Raw genomic sequence first — 7,887 nt, 5'->3', positions numbered from 1 at the left:
GATTGTTAATGAAACAATCTAATTAAATACAATTAGAAAAAAAAAAGTAAGGAAAAATTAGAAGTTGAAAATTATAGGGACCAAATATGAAATTTTTGAAAGTTAGTTAATTACATAAAAAACTTTGAAAATAAAGGGACGTACCATATGAATGTTATTTGAAGTTCTCTCTTATTCTTTACATAACCCGCTACTACATATACATTAAATGAGCATTTGGATCGAAACCTGTGACTCGACCCAGACCGACCCGCCCGAAGGGCTAACGGGTCGGGTAACGGGTCACGCTTTTGTTGCATTTTTGGGTCACGGGTTGCGCGGGTCGGGCCAATTCAAAAACCGAAAATAGGTGAAGGAAACTCGTAACTTGCCCGAACTTGACCCGACCCGAACCATCACGGGCTGGGTCACGGTTCCGATTTTCATACACTTACGGGTCGTGGGTCGGGCCGGGTTTTCGCGGATCGGGTCGGGTCGGGCCATTTGCACATCCCTATATACATTAATACATATACATATATGTATATATCATTCCATGCCAGACAAAATTAAAAGAAAACAGGAAAAAAGAAAAAAACATTTGGGCCCACTTTCACTTCTCTCTCTCGTCAACTATCATCGATGGGTCAATAGCTGGGTACGAAGAACCGGTAGACGATGCCACTACCAATAATGTCCTCGTCGACGACTGGTCGATGAGGCTATTGGGAAAGGCCTTATTGGTGGTACACCACCAAAACTATCAAATAACACTTATACAACCCAACAGATTAAGGTTTCCAAACTTTCTTTCCTTAATATACTGCTAATACGAAAGAACATTTCTACACCTATGGGTGAGAAAAGGTTTCTATTCGTCATAAAGTCAGTTTTACATGGTCAAATCAAACATTTTCTGTCATTCCTAGTTAGCTCAAGTGGTTGAGTACCTGCCTTACAAGTAGGAGGTCTTGGGTTCAAGACTTGGGAAATACATAGGAAGTCTTTCTATGAAAGCTTGACTTGGGTATACCCAGGCTCAAGTCTGAGGAGGCAGGTGATGATATACCCATACGGAGCTCCAGCTCCGTACCTGAAGCAGAAGCAGAATACGAAGACACCTTCGTACAGGTAATAAATATATATGTCCATAACGGAGCTCACCTCCGATCAAAACAATTATCTCGGAGCTCGAAAGGTAGCAAGTACCCAGCTCCGAGGAGATATACAAGAAGGAACGGATAAAGATCTTTTCCATAACTATTCGATTAAAACATGTATCAAGTCCAAACATCAAGGACACGGTTTGGTAACAAGATTACCACAAATCTCCTCAAGAAGGAAACAAGATATTCACAAAGGAGGAAGAGATTTACCCTAATTCTCTTACCTTTCTCTCCAAGTCATCTACCCTCTGTATAGATAGAGGAGGAAGCCTCATGACAAAGCATTCATAGACATCATACGCATCACATATACAAAACCCTCACTCATAGTTTATTCGACCTCCGAATAAACTCTAAACAAATCCCTAAAACCCTAAGTCGAACACGAACGGCTTAGGATCAACAAATCATAGGCTTAAAGTGGTCTCCGACCTTCTGACCGTAAGGGAATCGCCGATAAAACTCCCCCAACCATACTCAAACCTCCGGTTGAGCCATAGTGCGATTATTTGATCAAACAACAGGGTTTACTCTTATTGATCGTCGTGCCTTCGGGCGGATTAGTAGGGGTTTTTCCCCCCATCAGTATTGGAAATAGGCATTTCTACTTCGAGGGAGCTCTCTAATGCGGACCTAGTTAAGAGAACGTATGTTAGACCTCCCGCTGTCGAATTGCGACACGAAGTTCTCAAGCGAAATTCACCTTTCAAAAAAAATAAAAATATATCAAACATTTTCTTGAGCTTACCTTGAAAGTGATATTTTTTAACAACGACAATTTTATTAAAAATATAATAAACGACGGTTGAAAAAACTTTAAAGAGATCAAAATGAGCTTACTAAGTAATGGGTTTTTTTAGAGAAATATACATGTCACAGTGTTGACGGAACCAACATGAGGCTTTGTTAAAAGAGATACAATCACGGTACCCCGACAATGCGACGACGATCGGTAGTAGTAGTTGTGGTTGGTGGTGATGGCGGCATCGACCGTTGTTAATAATTGATGTAATGATTAGTGGAGATATTTTAAAAAATAAAAGACTAATGGTTTAATTCAATCATTAAAGATATATTAGTAAGTCCTTTTATCACAAAAAACGAAAATTTTCAATAAAAGATGATGTAAATTTTATAAAATAATAAAAGATAAAAATAAAAGGATGAAAGGGCAGGGGCAGGGAGTCAGTGGTGGATCCAGGAACGAAAATCACGTGTGTCCAAATTTAATTTAGGCAAAAAGTTTTTTTTCCCCTTGTACTCAATAACGGGTCGGGTCGGGTTTTCACAATAGATCATACATATAAATTCGAAATTGTTTCGCAACGCGAGTTCTTTCACAAAATATCTATTAACAATCAAGCAAAATTCTCATAAGATTTCCTAGTTTTACTTTTTCATAACGTTAACTCAACTTATATTTGCACCATTATATATCTTAACCACGAAGAAATGAAATAGGTTTCTAATTTTTATTATTGTACAATTTTTACTATAAGAATTGATTCTTGATAAATCTTGTTTGGTTTCTCCTTCCTTCTGATTTCAAGCTTACTCTCATTACCATTCTTAAATCTTGCTAAATTAGTTGTTGGGGTATTATTATTACAGAATAGCATTACTTGAAAAAGTCTTTTGATAAGTTTTGTGTTTTAAAGATTAGAGATTTTGAATTAGAAATAAAAAAATAGTGACCAAAAACTCTAAAAGTTTGGTGTTATGCTACTAATGAACCAATAAGATTAAAAGAAGAGTCCATGTATCTTTCTAAATTATTTTATTTTATAACTAAAGGATCCAAGAATAATAAATACGTATATCTAATTACATATTATTTAGTTTAAACACTTTAAAAGACATACTTTATAATTTACCTAGGTTCAAACTATTGGATAACATGTGTCCAATCATAAATTTTTATATGTTTGGCAGAAAAAATTTCGATCTAACGTAGGTCCGTGGACCTACTTAAGGCTATTAAGAACCGCCCTTGGAGGGAATGCCTCCTCACTCCCTCCCCCCACCCCCATCTTTTCTTTTCCTCCACGTCTTTTCCCCACTTGCACGGAGTACCTCCCCACTCTAAAAAGACAAAAGACAAGAGACAAAAAAAGAAAGAAAAAAAACCATAAGGGTGGAGGCCAAGCCGGGCACCACGCTCCCCACCCCCTCCCCGGCTATTGGGTACCGGTGGGATGGAACGGTGTTAAGCCCGGTGACCGACCGGTACCGGTTTGATCACCAACGTACTCCGTCCACCCTTAGAATATTTGAGTTGCACGAATATTGAGATGGTACTTTATCTTTTGCCTTCGACTTTCTTTTGTATTCTCAAGTCTAAATAGGCAAAAGAAGAACAAATACCTTCAGTCAAATCTGCTATCATTTCACAAGTTAAGGTTAAAAGGTAGGAAACTAGCAACTATATATGACAGTTTTGACAAAGATTGGAATCGAATTAAGGATTTTTTATTGATATAAAAAACGATCACAATTGATCCCTATTTATAAAATTAAGTTAAAGCTAAGTATGGAAACTTAGGTCAATACGACCGACTCTAATTGTTGATCATGGACCCTATTCTGGACCAATACTATTTCTAGTGGGCCTCGGGAAGTGATGAATCCGTTTCTGATCCCACTCTTTCTAACATTCCCCCTCAAGTTGAATTTCGGGACTACCGAAATTCAACTTGCTGAGACACTTATGAAACATAGTCGTCCCTACTGCTTTAGTAAAAATATCAGCAAGCTGTTCTTCAGATTTAATGAACGGTAGCTTGATGATTCCACTTTCCAATTTTTCTTTTATAAAATGACGATCAACTTCCACATGTTTGGTTCTATCATGTTGAACCGGATTCTCTTAGATCTGAATAGCAGCTTCATTATCACTCATGATTCGAATGCTTTCTTTAGGAGCAAAGCCTATTTCAGACATAAGCTTTCTTAACCACAATGCTTCTGCTAATCCTCTAGCTATACCTCTAAACTCTGCTTCAACACTGACAAAGAGACCACTTTTTGTTTTTTACTTTTCCAAGTAACTAAATTACCACCTATCATTGAAAAATACCCAGAAGTTGACCTTCGATTACCTTTGTCTCCAGCCCAATCTGCGTCTGTATATACCTGAATCCTGAGATGACCATTAGCTTTAAACAACACCCCATAGCCTGAAGTTCCTTTAAGATATCTGATAATTCGCACAACTGCATCCATATGATCTTCTTGAGGTTGATGCATAAACTGACTAACTACTCCAACAGCATACGCAATATCTGGACGAGTATGAGCCAAATAAATCAGTTTCCCTACCAACCGTTGATATCTATCTCTATCAGCAACCTTAGCATCTGTCTTCATAAATAACTTCTAATTAATGACCATTGGGGTATTTGCTGGCTTGCAATCAATCATTCCTGTTTCAGCTAAAAGATCCAATACATACTTCTTTTGACAAATAAAAATTCCACGTTTAGACCTTGAAACTTCTATACCAAGAAAATACTTTAGATCTCCCAAATCCTTCATCTCAAATTCTGCAAACAACGTTGATTTTAGTTGATCGATCTCCTTTTCATCATTTCCTGTTATAATCATGTCATCAACATAAATTATTAAACATGTAACAAGATTCCCTCTATGACGAAGAAACAATGTGTGATCTGAGTTGCTCTGTTGATATCCATATTTCTTCATAGCAAGAGTAAATCTTCCAAACCAAGCTCTAGGAGACTGTTTAAGCCCACACAAGGACTTTTTCAACCTACAAACTTCCCCATTTTTAAAACCATAAGAAAATCCTGGAGGAGCTTCCATGTAGACCTCTTCTTTCAATTCGCCATGTAAAATAGCATTTTTCACATCAAACTGATATCCCTGATTTGCTGCTATTGAGAAAAGAACTCTTATTGTATTCAGTTTTGCAACCGGCGAAAAAGTTTCTGAATAATCAATGCCATAGGTCTGAGTGTATCCTTTGGCAACAAGCCTTGCTTTGTATCTCTCTACATCCCCATTTGGTTTGTATTTGATAGTATATATCCACCTGCACCCCACTGGATTCTTTCCTTTTGGAAGAACACACTTTTCCCATGTATCATTCTTATCAAGGGCCTCCATCTCACTATCCATAGCATCTTTCCATTTCTTTAATTTCAAGGCATGTTCTACACTTGACGGGATCTATTCTGAATATAACTTTACTACAAATGCCTTTGCTTATTTGGATAGGAAACTTTCTGCAATATTAGCAAAGTTACTTACTGGATATTTAGTAGACCTAGAACTTCTTTCTGGAGAATATCGTTTTGAAGGCATTCCTCTGGTAGATCTCGGTGGAAGAGTATATTTTTCTGGAACACTTTCTGGAGCTACCTGTTCTATATTTTCTAACTCTCCATGAATATTTTCCTGCATTTCATTAGTTTGAATATTTATATCATCCAAATTCTGTTCAGAATTACTAACCTCGGATATCAGGTCTGGAATTGGGATGTCACTTTGAGAGGAGGACTGTAATTCTTCATCTGGATCCGGAGAATGAGAATGAACTGAGGTAGTAGCCTGAACTTCTGATGAATCTGATGAATACTGAAGCCAACTCAGTGAGTCACTTTGTTCCTCCCCTTGACCACTGAGTTTCTGTGAGTAGAAATACTTGGTTTCCAAGAAATCACAATTCATTGTAGTGAACATTCTTTGAGTTTTGGGGTTATAACACCTATACCCCTTTTGAGTAACCCCATATCCCACAAAAACACATTTTTCAGCACATGGTTCGAGTTTATTACGATAAGTTTTAGGAATATGAACAAAAACCGTGCATCCAAATATCCTAGTGGGCAACGTAAGAACTGATGGAATTTTATGAAATTCAGATAGAACTTTCAAAGGGGTCTTAATATTGAGAATCTTTGTAGGAAGACGATTAAGCAAATAGGTAGCAGTAGTTAATGCTTCAGGCCAAAAACAGTTAGGGACTAAGGACTCAATAATAAGTTCTCTAGTCATTTCTAAAAGAATCCTATTTTTCCTTTCAGCCACACCATTTTGTTCGGGTGTGTGAGGAAAAGTGGTTTGATGAATAATTCCTTTGGATAGAAAAAACTGGTTCATCTGTGAATTCACATATTCTCTACCATTATCTGTTCTCATAATCTTGATAGATTTTTGAAATTGAGTTTGAACCATGTTATAGAAGACATTGAATCTATCATAAACTTCATCCTTAGTTTTCAAAAAATAAATCCATGTCATGCGGGTGCAATTATCAACAAAAATCACAAAATACTTGAAATTATGTCCCCCACTTACCGGTGCAGGGCCCCACACATTAGAATGAACCAATGAAAAAGGAAATTCAACTAGTGTTACTCGGTTTATAAGATTGCCTATGAGTTTTTGCAAGAATGAAAGTTTCACAATCAATCTTTTTATTTAACGGGAAAAGTTTTGGAAATAAAATATGCAAATAACTGACTGACGGATGTCCCAATCTTCTATGCCATAACCATGCTTCTCTTTCACTAGTTCCATGAGCAAGCATAACGGTCCCACTTTCAGCAACTTCATCAACATAATGCAGTCCTCCTTTCTCAGTGCCACGCCCAATGATCCGTCCCGTCCTGATATCCTGTAACAAACAAAAAGTTGGGAGCATGAGAACTGAGCAATTAAGTTCCTTCGTCACATGACTTATTGACAAAAGTTTGTGAGATAATGATGGAACATAGAGACAATTAGTTAAATTGATGTTCGGAGAAATTGAAACAGTTCCACCATTCTTAACATCCATCTTTCCTTTATTAGCTGCTTCAATATGGGTCTTTCTCGGTTTTGAAAAAACGAAAAATATGATAACTCGTAAGTCATAGTGTCGGTGGCACCACAATAAAAAATCCAAGACCCATTGGATTTAGAACGACCAGATTGGGCCATAAAATTTTTTGCAATTAAATTTGGCCCCCTTTTAACTCCCGGTCCATTATAAATAAGCCTAAATCCCAACCCATTAGGGTTTTGTAAATAGTCAGGTTGACTAAAAACCTTTTTGACACCTTGCTTTTTGTTAAAAATTAGTGGAAATCGGTTTTGGTATTTATAAAAGTGAGGCTTATATATGTATGGCTGATATATGTTGGACTCATATATGTGTGGCTGTTGGTTTGAGTGTGTCATTTCTCTCTTACCATCCACCACCGAAAAAATACCTCCACCTTCTCCCTCAGCCGCCGCAACACCACCAAATCCTTTCTCCGATCTCTGGCCATCGCTGCTACTATTTTCTTTGGTGGAGTTAGCCCGAGCGGTAGACGGTTTATCCTTTTCCGTTGGGTTGTACCGTCGGCACTTTTTGTTTTTTGTCCACCATGACGGATACCCGATTAAATGAAAACACTGTTCTTTGGTATGTCTTTTCATACCACACTCATCACAATAAAGATCCGATTTGTCATCTTGATTTACGGGTTTTTGTTTATCATTAACCCGACTAAATCGTTTGGTAGCAAACCCGAATCCATCTTCTTCTCTTATCATCAACCCTGTGGCTATGCCTTTTGTTCCTTCGATATCAGCGGTGGTTGCTCCCAAAATTTGTTGGTGAGCGGCCTTTTTTCGTATAGTGGAATATGCGGTTTCAACCGCCGGAAGTGGATCGGTTCTGAGGATCTCCCGTTTTGTTGACTCATACTTCCGATCTAATCCGTTCAAAAATTGAAATAATTTTTGTTCGGAT

The sequence above is a fragment of the Erigeron canadensis genome, chromosome 3 (assembly GCF_010389155.1).
Source record: "Erigeron canadensis isolate Cc75 chromosome 3, C_canadensis_v1, whole genome shotgun sequence".
In the NCBI taxonomy this organism is placed as follows: Eukaryota; Viridiplantae; Streptophyta; class Magnoliopsida; order Asterales; family Asteraceae; genus Erigeron; species Erigeron canadensis.
The sequence above is the reverse complement of the archived record's forward strand: the minus strand, read 5'-3'. Positions refer to the sequence as shown.